This window comes from Musca domestica, unplaced genomic scaffold (genome assembly GCF_030504385.1).
Source record: "Musca domestica strain aabys unplaced genomic scaffold, Musca_domestica.polishedcontigs.V.1.1 32, whole genome shotgun sequence".
Classification (NCBI taxonomy): domain Eukaryota; kingdom Metazoa; phylum Arthropoda; class Insecta; order Diptera; family Muscidae; genus Musca; species Musca domestica.
The window spans coordinates 8,121,093-8,140,408 of NW_026712311.1; the positions used below are offsets into that span (position 1 = coordinate 8,121,093).

General features: G+C 36.9%; 1 protein-coding gene across 3 annotated transcripts in view; it reads left to right on the top strand.

The window, feature by feature from the left end:
• Window positions 1-10,928: 10,928 nt before the first annotated feature.
• Window positions 10,929-19,316, top strand: part of LOC101887324 (excitatory amino acid transporter 3) — a 49,239-nt gene continuing 40,851 nt past the window's right edge. Inside the window, exon 1 of one of the 3 annotated variants that reach the window (XM_020040172.2) lies at window positions 10,929-11,174. The gene's annotated coding sequence lies outside the window, so the exon portion shown is untranslated. Of the gene's footprint in view, window positions 11,175-11,224; window positions 11,401-19,316 lie in introns of those variants that run through there. The other 2 variants (XM_059125177.1, XM_059125178.1) reach the window with 2 other exon arrangements.

A 19,316-nucleotide genomic window follows, 5' to 3' on the forward strand; every position in this document is an offset into this window, starting at 1 on the left:
AACTTTGAATGAATTAGGGATTTTCCGATGGACATTTAAATTTCTAGGGAAAAGGTGACCTCTATGAAGCTGTTTAACGAACCATTTACACTAAACATATTTTTATAAAAAAATTGTTAGATAGTCTATTCCTTTGAATATACGTCATATAAATGAGGCTTTAGGAGACATACTGGGAGATATAAAAAAAACTGCAACAAAGTCAAACGCCATAATTTTTACATTTTTAAATTTTATTGAATGAAAGTAAAAAATGTCGGAAATAGCATCAATTTTTGAATAAGGTTAGATTTGTTTTTTTTTGGCACAAATTATGGCCTTCAAACGGCCAATGAAACTGTCACATGCTTCCCGAATGTGGCTCTGGGGTATTTCGGCCCATTCCCGACGAAGCGTTTGCTAGAGGTGATCAACACTTTGGTGTTTTTAGTGCCAACCTTGCACTAAATCCAAAATATTCCAGACACAATAGTCCAACGGATTAGTATCCTGAGATTTTGGTGGCCATTGTGCGCTGGAAATGAAGCGAGGAACCTCATTTTGTAACCTTTCTTGGGTGGCGCGTGCTGAGTGCGATAGTGCTGAGTCCTGTTGGAATGTCCAAGGTCTGCGGCCCAAGGCTTTAATACACCCTCCAGAATATTTTCGCTTTCGGCATTTATTCTGTTGCCACGGTCAATTAATACGAGCGGAGAGCGACCATCCGATGTTATGGCGGCCCACACTATCACCATGGCCGGCGCTTGAGTTCTGGTGGCCAACCGAAGGTGCACATTTTCAGCTGACCTCTTTGGCAAGTAAACGCGATCATTTTGTTTGTTTACAAACTGCTGGACAACGAATGTTTTCTCATCGGAGACGGAAAACCCAAATTCGGCAGTTCACCACTTTCGGCCAAGTGAAGCAACTCTTTAGCTTTGTGGGTCTATTGCGGAGTAAGTTCTTGCACTTTTTGGAATTTCAATGGCTTTACCCCGAACTCATTTTTCAATATTTGCCGAATGGATTATTGCGATAAGTTTAGCTTACAAGCCGTTTTTCGGTCACTGCGACGCGGGTTTCGATCAATTCGCTTCTTTACTTTTTGAACCATTTCTGCTGATGTTGCTGTTTTTTTTTTCGTCCGTCCTCTTCCTTGACGTCAGGCTACGCTACAAGTATCTCGGTAACGAACGATGGTACGAGTCACAAAAGATTTATTCACATTTGAATGCTGGAGTACTCTAAGGATGGCCACTTGTGGGTTTCCAGCCAAATATAAAGAAATCACATTATCACGCTTGAATTCTATCACGAATTATTTTTTTCTGGAATGTTCTCACCAAAATGCTTTTGTACGCGTGTAAACAATATAATGAGCTATCACTGAAATAATTTTTACAGCTGTCGGACGAGTGGCTTAGAAATAACAGCAGTCTGAATTTGGTTGCCATTTTTCATCTTACCCTTTAAATAAATAATTTATAAGGTATCGGTGTAAATGAGGCTTCAGGGGATAAATGTTTTTTTAAAGGTTTCTTAAATCTATCTATCCTGTATCTATAAAAATCATTGGATGGTCTCAAGTCGTTAAAAACAGGATCTTTTGAAGATATTTTTAACAAAAGATATTTGGAAGACCTTTATATTTGTGCTTTTTCTCCTAGAGGATCTCAACTAACACTGAAACCTTTCGAATCTTTTGTTGTGACTGTACGTTTTGTCAAAAAATTTGCAATTTTTTTCAACTAAAACCAATTTTTTTTTCAAATACTTCTCTTTAAATGAACCTTTTGTAGAAACCGACCCGACCTTCATGTTACATTTTCCGACATTTGGAAGTCATGGATTGTTGAACATCATTGACATTGACTTCTAATGACATCTACTATCGCAATTTTTCGTTATGCCCAGCGAAATTGTCAAAAAAAAATAAAGGTTACCGCATGAACAAAAAACCCCGCCCGACAATAGACCCACAACAAAAGCCCGCTCCGTCGCCATTGAAATCGCCAATGTTTACATTCCAAGTGTGAAATTTCTCATTCAAAACTATTTTGAAAACAATCAAAGGACCAACACTTTATGGTGTTTTATTGTCCTAGAGTAGGCAACTGTTGTCGTCGTCGTCATCATCATCTGGTTAGTAGCAGTTTATTTCATTCTCTCGCTACGCACCACAATTAGTGATACTTGAGTCAAAAACCGCCACAATAGACGAAAAACAAAAGAAATGACACATGAATGCAATTTTTGACATTTGACCATTAGCATCAAGGACCCTCAACAAAGAAGCGCAATGCTCTCAGTTGCCATAAACATAAGGACTACTCTTCGGCCTTGTTTGCAAAGTTGAAATGCAGGTAATCGTAAAGAGATTTAGTGGTTACCGATCAAAAGAGAAGCGCTCGTGCGTAGAAATTTTCAAATGACTGCCAATAAATTTGATATTTTGAAAAAGATTTTCAAAAACGTTTTATACCTAATTTACATAAAACAAAATTGTTGTCTCGTTCTATTAAAAATCTACAAAAGGCATTTGCTCTATTCCAGAACTGCAAGAGTGTTAACGATATTACTACAATAGCCGACGTCAACTTTAAGATGAAAAAAATGCAAATCTAGTAAATTCTAGCAAGTTCTGGAACAAAGTAATAATTAACTTATTTCTAGCTTCTTCACATCCAAAGAATATATAGAAATTTTTATTCCCATTATGTCGCAAAGCATAGATTTCTATCTCTCGGATTCCATAGTGAAAATACCAAATGTATGTTTATATTCCGTCATAAACTAAACCAAGACACATTCGCACAATACTCAAATATGGCAACCCTAGCAGTTGCCTGTTTGTGAATGGTTTGTGTCTTCGCTCACTATGGGAAATGTAGCCCTGAAAAGTATTGCAGTATGGACATAATCCATTTCCAAGTAATGGAATTAAATTTCTAGCATGGGAGAAATTTTATCAGCAATAAGATGACATGTCTATTGGTTTCGAAATTTACTCAGACCAAATACAGTTCATTAATAAATAAAAGAGGAATGTAATAGAAGACATTTATGATGGTTTCCCCTTTGAACTCCATAATAGTTGAAATTTTCTCATCGATGACATTTCTAGTTACTTTCTAAAGTAAGGCAGTTTGGTCTTCTATAAGAAGCCATTTGGGGGTCTGCCAACTTCTGGTTTTCCATACGAAGATCTTCTAGTCTCTTTATTTAAGAATAGAAGACCATCCTGTGGCAGAAGAAGACCTTCTTCTCCTGTGGCAGAAGAAGACCTTGTTTCTTTATTTAAAAATAAAAGAACACCTTCTTCTTCTGTTCTAGAAAAAGACAAGGAGAACTCCTTATTCTTTCTCCTGTGGAAGGAGAAGGCCTTCTTCTTTTCGTATGGAAGACGTACACCCTCTTCTCCTCTGGAAGAAGAAGATTTTTTTATTCTCCTATCGAAAAGTAGACCATCTTCTTCTCCTCCTGAGGAGGAAGAAGACCTTCTTCTTTTTTTCCTGTGGAGGAAGAAGACCTCCTTCTTCTCTTATAAAAGAAGTGCACCTTCTTATTCCCCTGTGGAAGTAGGAGACCTTTATCCTCTCCTGTAGAAGTAGAAGACCTTCTTCTTCTTCTCATCTCGAGGAGGAGGATACCGTATTTTTGTCTAGAAGAAGACCTTCTTCCACTGACCTTGTTCTCCTGTGGAAGAAGAAGACCTCTTATTCTCCTGTGGAAGAAAAATAACTTATTCATCTCCTCCTCCTCTAGAAGAAAACCTTCTTCTGCTCCTCCTCCTCCTCTAGAGGAAGACCTTCTTCTTCTCCTCCTCCTCTAGAGGAAGACCTTCTTCTTCTCCTCCTCCTCTAGAGGAAGACCTTCTTCTTCTCCTCCTCCTCTAGAGGAAGACCTTCTTCTTCTCCTCCTCCTCTAGAGGAAGACCTTCTTCTTCTTCTCCTCCTCTAGAGGAAAACCTTCTTCTTCTCCTCCTCCTCTAGAGGAAAACCTTCTTCTTCTCCTCGTCTAGAGGAAGAGCTTCTTATCCTCCTCGTCTAGAGGAAGACCTTCTTCTCCACCTCGTCTAGAGGAAGACCTTCTTCTCCTCCTCGTCTAGAGGAAGACTTCTTCTCCTCCTCGTCTAGAGGCAGACCTTATTCTCCTCCTCGTCTAGAGGAAGACCTTCTTCTCCTCCTCGTCTAGAGGAAGACCTTCTTCTCCTCCTTGTTTAGAGAAAGACGTTCTTCTCCTCCTTGTCTAGAGGAAGACCTTCTTCTCCTCCTCCTCTAGAGGAAGACCTTCTTCTTCTCCTCCTTCTCTAGAGGAAAACCGTCTTCTTCTCCTCCTCCTCTAGAGGAAGACCTTCTTCTCCTCCTCCTCTAGAGGAAAACCGTCTTCTTCTCCTCCTCGTCTAGAGGAAGATCTTCTTCTCCTCCTCGTCTAGAGGAAGATCTTCTTCTCCTCCTCGTCTAGAGGAAGATCTTCTTCATCTACTCCTCCTTTGAAAGAAGACCGTCTTCTTCTCTTTCTCCTCCTTCTCCCTTTAAGAAGACCTTATTCTTCTCCTCCACCTCTAGAGAAGCACCTTCTTATTCTCCTCCTCCACCTCTAGAGAAGCACCTTCTTATTCTCCTCCTCCTCTAGAAGAAGATCTTCTTTATCTACTCTTCCTCTGGAAGAAGATCTTCTTCATCTCCTTCTCCTCTAGACGACCTTTTTCTCTTCTAGAAGAGGACCTTCTTCTCTTCTAAAAGAGGACCTTCTTCTCTTCTAGAAGAGGACCTTCTTCTTTTCTAAAAGAGGACCTTCTTTTTTTGATTTAAAAGAAGATATCCTTCATCTCCTCCTCCTCAGGAAGAAGACCTTCTTCATCTCCTCAAGAAGAAGTGCTTCTTCTTCTCTTCTAGAAAAGGAACTTCTTCTCTTCTAGAAGAGGACTCCTCTTGTCTCTTCCAGAAGAAGAGCCTTTTATCTTCTAGAAAAGGACTCCTTCTTTTCTAGAATAGGAGTCTCTTCTGTTCTGTAAAACAAGACCTTGTACTTTTACAGTAGTAGACCCTCTACTCTTCCAGAAGAAACCCTCTTTTTCCACAAGAGGAAGCTTTCCCTTTTAAACAGAAAACCTTCTTCCCTTCCAGAATAAGACCTCCTTCTTTTCTAGAAGAATATCTCTTTCTTTTCCAGAAGATTAATTTCTAGAAGAAGATCTCCTTCTTCTCTGTAAAAAAGGAAAAAGGCCATCTTGGTTTTTTAGAATAAGAAATTCTGCTCTTTTAGAAAAAGACTTTCTGCTCTTCTGGTAGAAGACCTTCTTCTCTCCTGGAAAAAGATTTTCTGCTCTTCTATGAGAAGACATCTCCTGTGTTTATATAGAAAGGCATTCTGCCCTTCTATGAGAGATTTCTACATGAAGACCTATTGGCCTTCTGTAAAAATACCTTTTTTGTTATTATATACTACTACTACGAAAATACTCTCTGGTCTTCAATAAGATTTTTTTCTTCTACGAGACTTTCTTCTGCCTTAGAATGGCCGTAAACTTTTCCTTTTAAATGAAGATATTTTTATCTCGTCTTGTCTATTTTATTACAAAAAAATTAAATATTTAAAAATATATATTTCTGTAATAAGAAGCTCACAATTTCGCTGTCACACACAAGTCCCACTTTTTATTTTTTGCATTTGTTGATAAAACGAATAAGTATGTTAATCATTTATAATGCAATAAAAATCTAAGATCATTTGGAACATAAATCATTGGCGATTCCAAAGTCCGCAACAACAACAACAGCAACAACAACAACGACGACGACAAATAAATCCGATTTTGTATTTGAACTCATTGTGTCAAAAAATTAAGAACACTTGCGGTTTGTTATGCATTTCCGGGTTATGATACCCCTAAGCCATCCCCACCGAAAAAATCCTAGTTTCAGTTTCGGAAGCAAATTAATTTGCAGCCCCCATTTCCACAATGGAAACGACATGAAACAAAACGACAAACGAGATATAGCTGTCATTCTTTCGCCTCTGACACCCCAAACAACAATCAGATCAAATGGCAAATTCGCTTAACGCGATATGATGATCATGGTGATGAAATTTATGAAAGCTTTTTCATCACACTTCGGTGGGACTATGGCATATCATTAGAGATTTTCTTCCCACCAGCGTGTGATCGTCATAGTACCCACCTCCCACTCTCAGGTTGGGGACTGTTTGGGGGGGATGTAAAAGGTAGTTCATGGACATAGGCGGCACAATGAAGAGCTTGCCTCATGGCTTGGAATGCATTGCTACACTTGCTGAGCCGCCGTTGTTCATGATTATTTGTTGTGATCTCTGGTGTCCAGCTCACCATCAGGTGGCCTTAGCCGCCAGCGGAGAATTTTGTAACATGACGGCTGTGCCAAATCCCAGGCCATAAACGAATAATAAAAGTATGCCGCTCAACAGAGCTTACCCTGCCAATCGACGTAAGCGATTGAAATGTATTTGTTTTTGCGTACTTGCCACCGCTGCTGCTGCTGGGTTATTTTGGGTCTTAATTAGACCGGATCTGTCGATCTTCATTGCCTGTCCATGGAAGATTTGTTGGGTAAAACCATGATTGGGCAAAAAAAAATGATAGATATGTTGATGAAATAGAAACAAATGAATATTGTGGAAACGCATAGAAATTGGATTAAAATAATATTTTCCTAATCTGGGCTTAACTATGTCAATGAGCTTTTTAAAGAATTTACCCTTCACTGAGAAACGGATGTACCAAAATTCACTAAAAATTCGATTGGAAAAATGACAGATATCTCAAGATATATAAAATCTGGCGTCATATAAGTTATAATCGAAAATAATAATCGATAAATTATTAATTTTGGCACAAGAAATTCTTTAAAATCGTTTTTCTGAAGTTTGCGGAAGAGTACTTTTCGTACAATTATAATACAACACCAAATTAAGTACTATTTACTATTTTTCGATTAACCATAGTACACATTTTCAAAATCACCTCCATACCTTAAACACAGGTACCAACAGTGACCCCAATATCAAATTTCAGAATATCAACTCTTTAGTTTCCCCCATTACAAAATTCAGCACTTTTTGAAGAATTATAGTACACGTTTTCAATAAAACCTTCATATTCAATAAAACCAGTTATTCAAGAGTTATCAAAATTCAGAATTTTATATCTATCCCTTCAACTAATACCAAATTTAGTTTAGTGCACCTTTCCAAAACCACCACCAAATGTCAAATCCAGATACCAACAGAGACCTCAATATTAAATTTGAGGATTCCAGCTATATCCCATCACAAAATAGCAAATTTAGCACCATTTGGTACTTTTCGTATAAATATAGGACGCATTTCCAAAACCACCTCGGGTTGCCCATATTCGACGGACCCATCTGGCAACGCCATAACTTTTGACAGAGATGTCACATCGCTTAATGACATACCGCGTTTGAAGCGTCAGTCCAAGCAGATTTTTACCATGAACCAATACACGTCAATGGAATGGGCCCAAAGAGTCATCGAAATGGCCGAAGATGACGAGCAATTTTGGAACAAAATTATCATGTCCGATGAAGCCCATTTCACATTGAATGGGACCGTAAATAAGCAAAATTGCAGTTTTTACGCCACTGAAAATGCTCAGGAGATTCAAGAAGGTTTGGTGCGGCGTTAGTGCGAAAACGGTTATTGGGCCGTTTTTCTTCCAAAATGAAAATGGCCATGCTGTTACCATCAATCAGGAGCGTTATCGCGACATGATGACCAATTTTGTAATGCCAATTATTCGTCGAAAGCGTATGAGGCAGTTCTGGTTTCACCAAGACGGCGATCCACCGCACACAAGTCGCATAACAAACATGGGTCCGTCGAATATGGGCAACCCTGTATATCTGAATTCCAGATACCAACAATTTGAGGATCAAATTTGAGGATTCCAACCTATACCTTCATCTAACACCAAATATGTTACCATTCAGTACTTTTCGTACAAAATTCCGGTTTCATACAAAGGGTGAGATAAAAAATCTGCAACAAAGTCAAACGCCTTAATTTTTACATTTTTTTATTTTATTTTATTTTTTGAACGAAAGCAAAAAATGTCGGAAATAGCATCAAATTTTAGAATAAGTTTAGATTTGTTCGAATTGGTCACTTTTGGCAAGAATTATGGCCTTAAAACGGCCAATGAAACCGTCACACGCTGCCCGAATGTTGCTCTGCGGTTTTTGTGGCCCATTCCCTTCGAAGCGTTTGCTTGAGGTGATCGACACTTTGGTATTTTTTAGTGCCAAAATACTCCAGACACAATAGTCCAACGGAGATTATGGTGGCCATTGTGCGATGGTGCTGAGTCCTGTTGGAATATCTAAGGTCTGCCGCCAAAATGTTTGCATGCCCAAGGCTTTAATACACCCTCCAGAATATTTTCGAGATAATATTTGACATTTATTCCGATGCCACGGTCGATTAAAACGAGCGGAGAGCGAACATCCGCTGTTATGGCGGCCTACACCATCACTATGGCCGGTGCTTGAATTCTTGTGGCCAAACCGAAGGTGCACATTTTCAGCTGACCTCTTTGGCAAGTAAACACGATCATTTTGTTTGTTTACAAACTGCTGGACAACGAATGTTTTCTCCTCGGAGAAAACCAAATTAGGCAGTTCACCACTTTTGGCCAAGCGAAGCAACTCTTTAGCTTCATTGAGCCATTTTTCGACCACTGCGACGCGGGTTTCGATCAAGTCGCTTCTTTACTTTTCGAACAATTTCTGCTGATGTTGCTGCTTTTTTCCGTCCACTTCCTTGTCGTCGGGCTATGCTACCACTATCACGGTAAGGAGCGATGGTACGAGACACAAAAGATTTATTCGCATTTAAATGCTGAAGTGCTCTGACGATAGCCACTTGTGATTTTCCAGCCACATATAAAAAAAAATTCTCACCAAAATGCTTTTGTACGCTTGTAAACAATATAATGAGCTGTCATTGGAATAATTTTAGCAGATGTCGGACGAGTGGCTTAGTGACAGCAGTCTGAAGTTGGTTGCAGTTTTTCATCTCACCCTGTAATACCAAATGTTACCATTTCGTAACCTTAAATTTGAATTTTCACAAACCCTGCACATGTACTCTATCAGTGACTTATTTAAAATTTCGGAATTCTAGCTCATTCCGTTTGTCCAATACAAAGTATTTAATTTTTAGTACATTTTGGTACTTTCCATAACTTTTTAGTACGAATTTCCAAAATCCCAGATCAAGAAACTTAAAAATAATGTGTGGTTTTCCGGTTTCTCCGAGCACCCAAATATTACATAATTTCGTGGGTAAATGTGACTAGAATGGCTAGGACCAATATGGATAATGCTTTGACGTCTGTTGTAGAACCCATTATAAAGTACAAATATAAAATTTCACACAAATCTATTAGAAAATTTGGCTTAAATCGTCAAAATACCAAACGACCGATGACAGACATTAAATGTTCTCCAATGGAGCTGGAACCCATTACGAACTACAAATACAAATTTTTAGATAAATCCGTACAAAAATGTGGCAAAAATCATCAAAATACCGAATATCGGAGGTGCCGTTTTATGGGGCCTATACAAACACGTGGACCTATACATACAACATTCCGCCACCGAAGCTAGAACCCATTATGACTTACAAATACCAATTGTTAGATAAATCCATGGAAAAAATGTGGCAAAAATTATCAAAATACAGAATACCGGGAGTTACCGTTATATGGGACTTTACGAAAAAGTGGACCTATATGTGCAATGTTCCGCCACTAGAACTACAACCCATAAAGAAATACATATGCCGTATTTTTAGACAAATTTTTAAGACAAAATATCGAATATCGGGAGGTACCCTTATATGGGGGCCATCTCAAAACGTGGACCGATATATCGAATTTTCAATACCGATTATCCCAGACACAATGCAAGCTACTGTGCCAAATTTTAAAGCTCTACGTCAAATAATGTGAGCTGTATTGTGATTTCAACAGACAGACAGATGGACAACCGGACATCGTAAATCGACTTAGATTTTTATGCTGATCATGAATATATACACTTTATAAGGTCTATGGCGAATATTTAGAGGTGTTACAAACGGAATAGCAAAATTTTATATACCCTCCCTTCCATGGTGGAGAGTATAGAAACAAACAAAACCCTCTGAAACCAAATAATATAATCCTACTTCCCAGGATACATTTAGCGGGCACTTGTCAACATTACCAGAAATAACAACTTTGACGTGTATAAGGAGATCTATGTTGTGTTAACACTCTCTTTTGAACTCTCTCTCTCCCTCTTCCATTCGTCAATTCCAAGAGTTCTAAAATCTACCATGAATCGCGTCAAATATAATGCCACTGTACCACTTTGTAGGTAGCCTCATTGTTGGTGTAAAAATTAAATTATTGCTCTGAGCAATAATTCGAAAAAAGTTTAGAGATTATTGAGTATCAGCATCATTGGATCTCCCAGCCGCCAGCTCCAAATGCTCAAAGCTCATCACTTGATTCAATTGTTTGAAATTCAAATGGGAGGCGAGCTTTCATTGTGATTTATTTTTTCACTGAAGAGACAAACTCTTTGGCAAATTATGATGTGAGTGAATGAATGTGGATGATTGAGTAAGGGCGTGTGTGAGTGTGTTTGTGTGTGCGTATTGGCCTCCCTAAACGGCAACAAGACGACGACGACGACGACAACCGCAACGCGGCTGATTAAGTTTTATTTGGCGTGTTTGTTCGAATTTGACAAATTCTTAGGTGGTGGAGGAGGGGGCGTGCTTAAGTACTGCTCGCACGGCCGCCAGTGACACTCGGCGCAGAATAAAAATCGCCAAAGCAGCGACAAGTGTTCTTTCGCCTGTTCGATGGGATGAAATGAATGTTTATTGTTTATTTGCTACAACATTTCGTTTCAGTCATAAACGAAAACCTGAGGCGCAAAGTTGTAGTCGCGGCAAATTGCGAAACTAAACCAAATAAAAGAATCGAAACAAAAAATTCAAAAAAAGAAAACACTGCAACAAAAAATCACAACAAGTGTCTAACATTCTTAGGCCGACGTTGTCTAAATTAAAAAAAAGTAATTAAGAATAAAAAAAGAAGAAACAAAAAAATAAAAACATTTAAAGCCAACAGAAAACGAGTAGGTGCTACATTTTGTGTTATCAATAGGAAGACAAATTAAAAAAAAATAAAACAAAAAAGATCAGCGACGTGGTTTTCCATTGCGGCGTCGTTTCTAATACTGCTCTCTGGTGTTCTTAATGGTGTTTTGAATTTCATTCTCCTGTGACATGGTGATTTTAAAATAAATTAACATTTTTTCTCAAAATTTTCAAAACAAAAGCAAAAAGTTTTTTCCAAAAATTGTGAGTTTTTTCAATATTTTAATAAAATAAACTGTTCAAAACTGTTGTAAACATTTACATATTTGCCCACACAGGTGGGAATTATTTTAAAAAAATGTAAATAAAATTCATCATTGTGGTTTTATAATTGTGGTCATTATAAATATCATGTATCTTGAAAAAATTATGATGAATTATTAACAAAAAAAGCCAACAGAATTTCAAACACAAAGCAAATAATAGAAAAACAAAACTATCGTTTGACGTAAATCGGGAGAAAAAAGTAAATAAAAGATTATTAGAAAATTGCCGACTAAATGCATTAATCGAATTCCAAAGAGACAGACAGACAGACGGTGTGTCAACAAATATGCATTTGATTTGTCAACAAATTACCTCTTTCGTTCGATCTCTTTTTGCGCTCTCACTCTCTCTCAGTTACAATTACACTGGGCAACAAAAAAGGTATTAAAAATTGTAAAGGGGAAAGTGTAGTAGCAATATAAAATTTGAAACCTCAGCTTCAACATTCCCATGGACCACCAAATATTCAGATTGAAAATTGCTCAGAATTACTTTTTTTATCAAAATATATAAAAATTAAAATTACTTTTTTGTTAAAAAAAATGTATTGAAAACTTGTCAAAAAAAAAATTTAAAAGAAATCTAGGTTTTGGTCGGCGTAAGTGTCTCTGAACAAAACTTAGATTTCTTTAAAATTTATTTTTTTTGTCAAGGATACTCTTCTTTATTTCATTTATAAACAAAACAGGTGGCTTAGCCGACAGCATATGTGGAACGTATCGTCAATCTTCGAATTTTTGTATGGTGACGGTTTTATACCCTCAGCCATATGGCTGGAGAGGGTACATCATTTAATATCTCTCTTCTCTCTTCTAGGACATTTGGAGTCGATCTAGCGATGTCCGTCCGTCTGGCAGGTGTGCACGGAATATCCGACTTGGTCTAAACTTGGTACATGGTTATATTTTTATCAAACTTAGATCCAGTTCAGAGATGGGCAATATCGGTCCACTCCTTCTAGTACCTCACCCACAAAAGTTCGAAATTTTCAATAATTTGATCCAAACTTGTTACATCGTAATATTATTATCAAACTAAGATCGAGAGATGGACAATATCATTCTACTCCTCCTAGTACCTCTGTACAGAAAGAGATTGGATGATCCGATTTTGTTAAAACTTTGCAAATCCTAATATTTTCATCAGGTGCGAAAATGAGCAATATCGGTTAACTCCATCAAGTGTTTAACAGTGGCAGGATATCAATGAAATGTTCTTCTAATCAATTTATTTTGCCTCAAAATATGCTTCAATGTCGCTTACAATATAAGCGACATATCTTACAATCGTTTGGTTATTCAATTCTTTGAAAAATAATTATCAATAATTCTTGGGATTAATTTGAAGTGAAAACCTTCTATTAATTTCCTTTACGAACAACTTAGAGTAATTTTAGAATGGTTTGCCATAAAATAGGCTTTTTTGCTAACAGTCAAAGTGAATAAATTTAAGAGCTTTAAGTTCCGTCCAGCTAAACTGTTTATGCCCTCCACTCTTGAATACACTGAAAAAAATTAGGTAAATGTAAAAAAAAACATAGTCAGTTTTCTACCACCCTATAAATAGCCATGTAGGCAGTACCCGATTTTTTGAGGGTCATACCCATAAAATACATCATCTTCAAACCTTAGGATCACCCGATTACTTGAAAAATGTGGTGGAAAATAACTTTCAAACCACCAAATTGCTGGTGTTTTTTTGTCTAAACCTAATCGATTTCAATGGTCCGATCTCTATCATTATTATAGCAGATCTTGTGTAGATAGAAATGTTGAGATGTACCAAGTCTGAATGGAATCAGATGTTAATTTCGTGGTTTAGGTGCTTCATGGATATTCAAAGTATTTAATCTTTGTGGGGGAGGTAATTGATGAAGTGGACCGATATTGTACATTTTTGCACCTGACGTAGCATTGATGGAAATATTAAGATATGAAAAGTTGAAGCAAAATTGGATCATCCTTTCTCTTTCTGTGCAGTAAAATATTTTCTTTGAAAATTTGGACCTCTTGTGGGGGAGGTATCAGAAAGAGTGGACCGATATTGCCCATATCCCAACTCGATCTAAGTTTGATAACAATATTACAATGCACCAAGTTTGGACTCCCTTCGAGAGTTATCATATTTTTTCCATCGTCATCTATTTTTTTTAGGCGCCATTATCAAGCGTGTGTCCAGAAAGACGAAAGATAGAAAGACGTCTTATTTCATTTAATACCGCTAAAATATGGTTATCGAAGTAGCAGGCTCAGACCCTATGTCTCATTGGACGAAATCCGTTCTCGGACATACGGAGTCGATCCAGCGATGTCCATCATTCCATTTGTCTAGCAGTCTGGCACGATAGCTCACAAAGAGAGTATCTGATTGGGTCTATAATTTGCACGTCCTCATGCTTCGTTTATTGAACTTTTATCAGATTCGGAAATAGGAAGCATCGACCCATTTTGGTGGTAACTTCCATGCAAACTGTAGAAATTTTCAAATAAATTGTTTTCTCCTAGAAAGAGATTTGAGTATCCGATTTGGATTAAGGTCAGGACGAAAATTTTTGAAAAATTATAACTCTCCCACAAAATTTTAAATACATATATCTCTCATGAAATGCGAAATAAGCACCCACTACTCTTCAAATTTAATACGTCCCATTATTTTTATTAACTAAAAATCTGGTGTGAAGTTGGAATATATCGGTCCACTCCTCTCGGTATCTCCCCTACAAAGGGGTCAAATGCAATGCGTCAATCAGCATCTGATGCCTTGTAAACTTCGAATATTCGAATATTTATACTTACACAAGATCTAGTGCTAAGATCATAGATACCGGCCTCTTTTGGTACCCTCCTCCCCCTTACACAAGATCTGGTGCTAAGATCATAGATACCAGCCTCTTCTGGTACCCTCCTCCCCCCTAAAGAGTTACAAATTTCAGTACTTATATCTCTAACTTTCGAACTAGTCAACGATTCTTATCAAACTTGGTATGTATTAATATTTTTTCAACCGGAGATCTGATGTGAATATGGAATTTATCGAACAACTCCTTCTGGTACCCCACCACAAATAGTTCAACATTTTGATTATTCGCATAAAATTGGAAATATATGTCTTTTTACTAGTATCTCTAGTATATATATATCCACTATACCTTACGCTCATTTCAAAATTTTCCAAAAATTATCGGATATCTCATATACATTGAAGGAAGTAGTCGATATAGTTTAATCTGGCCAATATTTCTGTAATTTTTGTATCAGACTTAGGTCAGATACGAAAGGGACAATATTGGCCCCTCAGTTGGAACCTCCCCCAGTCTGAGTGCATACATCTGTCCGCAAAACCGACTGATACATTTTAACTTGTTTTAAGGCGACCTTAGTCAAAAAACGCGGATTCAAAAAAGAATTAAGAAAATCTATATTAACATATTTTACTAGTTTCTTCTGAACACAAATTGTGGACTTTTTGAAAATATATTCAAGATGTAGCAAAATTTTCAGTACAACTTGACTTAGAATTCAAAACTTGATGTTTGTTTGATAAAAACCAAAATATATGTTGCATAGTGTTTCTATAATCCCTAACCATTTCCATATTCTATTATCAATTTTGTAATTATAAAATAATAGATAAATTATTTTACAAATATTTATAAAACAAACACTTCAAAGTAAAATAACAACAACAACAACAATAAATTAAAATAAATTAAAAAAAAATATTTATATATTTTGCTTGACCTAAAAACAATTTCACACAAAAATTATAACCATGTCGAAATTTTTATGTTTTTCTTTTTCAGTGTTTTTGTTGATATTGTTGTCGTTGTTGGTGTTGCTACTATTTTTGTTCACAATATTTTTGTTTTGGTTTGACAGTTTTTCCTTTCCTTATTTTTGCGACATTTGCAATTAGAAAGAAAGTAGTTTTTTTGTATGACTAAATATGAGATAACATTGCCAGAGAGCGAGCAAGAGTGAGAGTAAGAATGCGACAGTGGGTGAACAACAAAAAATTAAATTCCGTTCGAACGATCAAACCAACCATTCAACCTTGCACTTAAAAGTGCATTTTTGCATAGCTCTCTTTGTTTATGGGTGTCTTTAGATTACTCAAATGTGCAACTATGTATGGATGAGGTACTGTTCGTTTTCTGTTTTTACATCTACAGTACGGGTGGGAGTTATTAAAACTATTGATAAAAAAAAATGAGCAAAAAATCTTAATATTACCTTAATAGTACGTTTTAGGCCATTTTAGCCAAAATTTATGGTCCGTTTTTCTAAAGCAATCCAAAGCCTTGTTTCATTTCAACTCGAAAGAAATCTGTTTTTGGTTTATTTGAAAATTCTTCCTTTTACATGAATGGCGGCTAAAATCGACATCTCGAAAGAACGCAGAAAAAGCTCTCGAATTTGAATGTGAAGTATTGTCACTGCTTTTCAAATGTAATTCAAGACCACACCACCAAGGGATGGACTTTAGACCACAAAAAAAATTCAAGACCCCATTTCCCGATTAGGAAATTCTTCAAACCGTTTCGGCCTTGTATATGTCCTCTCTTAAATTGCTGCCACATTCTGTTGCACTTGTTCATTCAAATTAATGCATATATATTTGTGTCTATATACATATATATGTAAAGACATCTGAGAAGTAATAAAATTGAAGACAAAAAAATGTCATCGTAACCTAAATTATTAAAAGTTAAAAAGAAAAGACGCACTTCTCACTCGCCGATCCGTTCATTCATGCAAAAAAAACAGAAAAAACAACATATATGTTAGTATGTACACAGCTGTGATCGTGCCAAAAAATTATTCTGTCTGGGGGCAGGGGAGTATAAAGGAATGTGACACGAGACCCATGAGGGCCTTTGTCGAATATGTTTGATTTAATTAATAAGAGATCGCTCCTACATTCTATTTGTGGAAGACTTCAAGGGCCTTCTTTCCTAGAAGACCTACAGAAAACTATCCATGAAAAATGTGTAGTGTTTTCTATCCACAAAAGACCTCAAGAGATTCTCATATACTTAAAACTCGAATGACGCATGGAATTTTCCATAACTAATAACTTCATTTATGGAGAATTCCAAATGCACTATTTTCTTATATATTAAAAAGACTTCTTTAAAATACAGGGTGAGATGTAAAAACTGCAACTAACTTCATACTGCTGTCATTTCTAAGCTACTCGTCCGACAGCTGTTAACATTATTCCAGCATTTTGGTGAGAATGTTCCAGAAAAAAAGTTATTCGTGATGTAATTAAAGCGTGATAGTGTGATTTTTTTTATATTTGGCTGGAAAACCACAAGTGGCTATCGTTAGAGCACTCCAGCATTTAAATGTGAATAAATCTTTTGTGTCTCGTACCATCGCTCGTTACCGTGATACTGGTAGCATAGCCCGACGTCAAAGAAGTGGACGGAAGAAAACAGAAAAATCAGCAGAAATGGTTCGAAAAGTAAAGAAGCGACTTGATCGAAACCCGCGTCGCAGTGGTCTAAAAATGGCTCGTGAGCTGAACATATTGCAATATTCTATTCGGCAAATATTGAAAAATGAGCTCGGGGTAAAACCATTGAAATTCCAATAAGTGCAAGAACTTACACCGCAACAGAAAGAAAATAGACTCAAAATAGCTAAAGAGTTGCTTCGACTGGCCGAAAGTGGTTAACTGTCGAATTTGGTTTTCTCCGATGAGAAAACATTCGTTGTCCAGCAGTTTGTAAGCAAAAAAAATGATCGTGTTTAGTTGCCAAAGAGGTTAGCTGAAGCCAAAGAGGTCAGCAGAACTCAGGCGCCGGCCATGGTGATGGTGTGGGCCATCATAACAGCCGATGGTCGCTCTCCGCTCGTATTAATCGACCGTGGCATCACCATAAATGCCGAATATTATCGCAAAAATTTTCTGGAGGGTGTATTAAAGCCTTGGGCACGCAAACATTTTGGCCGCAGACCTTGGACATTCCAACAGGACTCAGCACCATCGCACTTAGCACGCGCCACTCAAGAATGCTTACAAAAGGATGTTCCCTACTTCATTTTCGGAGCACAATTGGTATCACCGGATACCAATCCGTTGGACTATTGTGTCTGGAGTATTTTGGAAAGCAAGGTTGGCACTAAAAATATCACATTGTCGATCACCTCAAGCAAGCGCTTTGCCGGGACAAAGTACCGCAGAGCAACATTCGGGCAGCGTGTGACGGTTTCATTGGCCGTTTGAAGACCATAATTCGTGTCAAAGGTGACCAATTCGAACAAATCTAAACTTATTTTTGAAACTATTATCTCTATAGAAGGCCACTTCTCATCGAAGAAGACTTTTATAGAATATCTCTTTAGTCGTATATCAATGGAAGATCTAGATTCATCTACTAATAAAAAAAAAACTCTCGAGCCTTTTTTCTCACCCTTCTTTTAATCAAATATCTTAGGAGAAGGAAAAACTTTTTTCTATAGAAGGTTCCAGGTGTCCATATTTTAGTTATTATTTATCCATAAAATCCCTCGAAACCTCCTTTCTCTGTATTCTTTAAGATATATGTCCATATATGCGATAATCGAACAATACAGGACCACCTTGGACTTATAACTCTTGAAGATTATTATTTTGTATTTTTAGCACACGTCTAAGCTCCTAAGAAGACCGCAGTGTCCTTATATATTGACCCTAAGGATCGTCTTTATATATGGAACCTTACGATTTTTCTATGAACAGAAATCCTTCTTCATTTCTTCTACTTACTTGGTCGTCAAATAGTAGTCATCATTAGACTCTTATTTATCTCTTCGTTTTCTATCCGAAAAAAGGCCTCTCTGGCTTCCCTCCTGTAAAAAATTTTATTGAATGCCCAGTCAAGTGTCGGCGAGTAATGAGGTGCGTCCGCCGCGGTACATGCTGGGAAAACAAATAAATAAAAGTAAAGTAAAAGTAAAAGCGATCACGATCAATCGTTCTGCAAGACATGGCAGACCATGAAAGGCAGACACCTCCCACCTTGTTGGTTGTGGGCTCCTCTCTTTTTCTCTCTCCTAAACAGAAATCTTTCTTAGCTACTCATTTTCTTGCTATTTGTTTTTTAATTGCTCATAAAACTACGGCTATCTAATTATCTGTAAAGTACACAAAATTTGCTGTTGTTTCTTCAAGGAGACGTATTCCCCCCAACGGAATAGGCCTTTCAAAAATCAATGCCAAGAAATTCTTCGGCAAATTCGAAGACAAAACAATATTGAACATTGTGTTCCAACAAATGGAAAATAAATCATCGAGACATACAAATTAATTTTGAGGAAATTTATGAAATACATATACGCGAAGACAAGTTCAGGCGGGCTAGACAAGAAAATTCCATAGAAACATCATCCCACTCAAATATATTCTATGGTCAACATTTTTGATACTGGCAAATGACATTTCATTTTTTTTGTTTGTTGTTTGGATGCTTCTAATTATAGGTGGCCTTTTGTCAATATTTTCACATACATATATACATATGTATGTATATCACAAAATGTCCATAGAGACGCAAATCTTTTAAAATTTATTTGACGTCTAACCACAAATTAAATGAAAATTCCTTGAGGTCGTTGCATTTGCCGCGAATGTTTTAAGATTTCTCTAAATTATGTTTAAGATTGATCATTTAGAATATAGAGTTATGAATTAGAAAGTGAAATGCCTATAATCTACCGGTCTAATGCTACAGTGGATCCATCCAGAAATAAATTTTCGAAGGGTAATAAAATTTGAATTTTACATTTTTCTAGAATATAGATTTTGACCAGAAGATATGTACCTCTGATCAAATGGAGGCGAAAATCACTAAAAATATTTTCTGA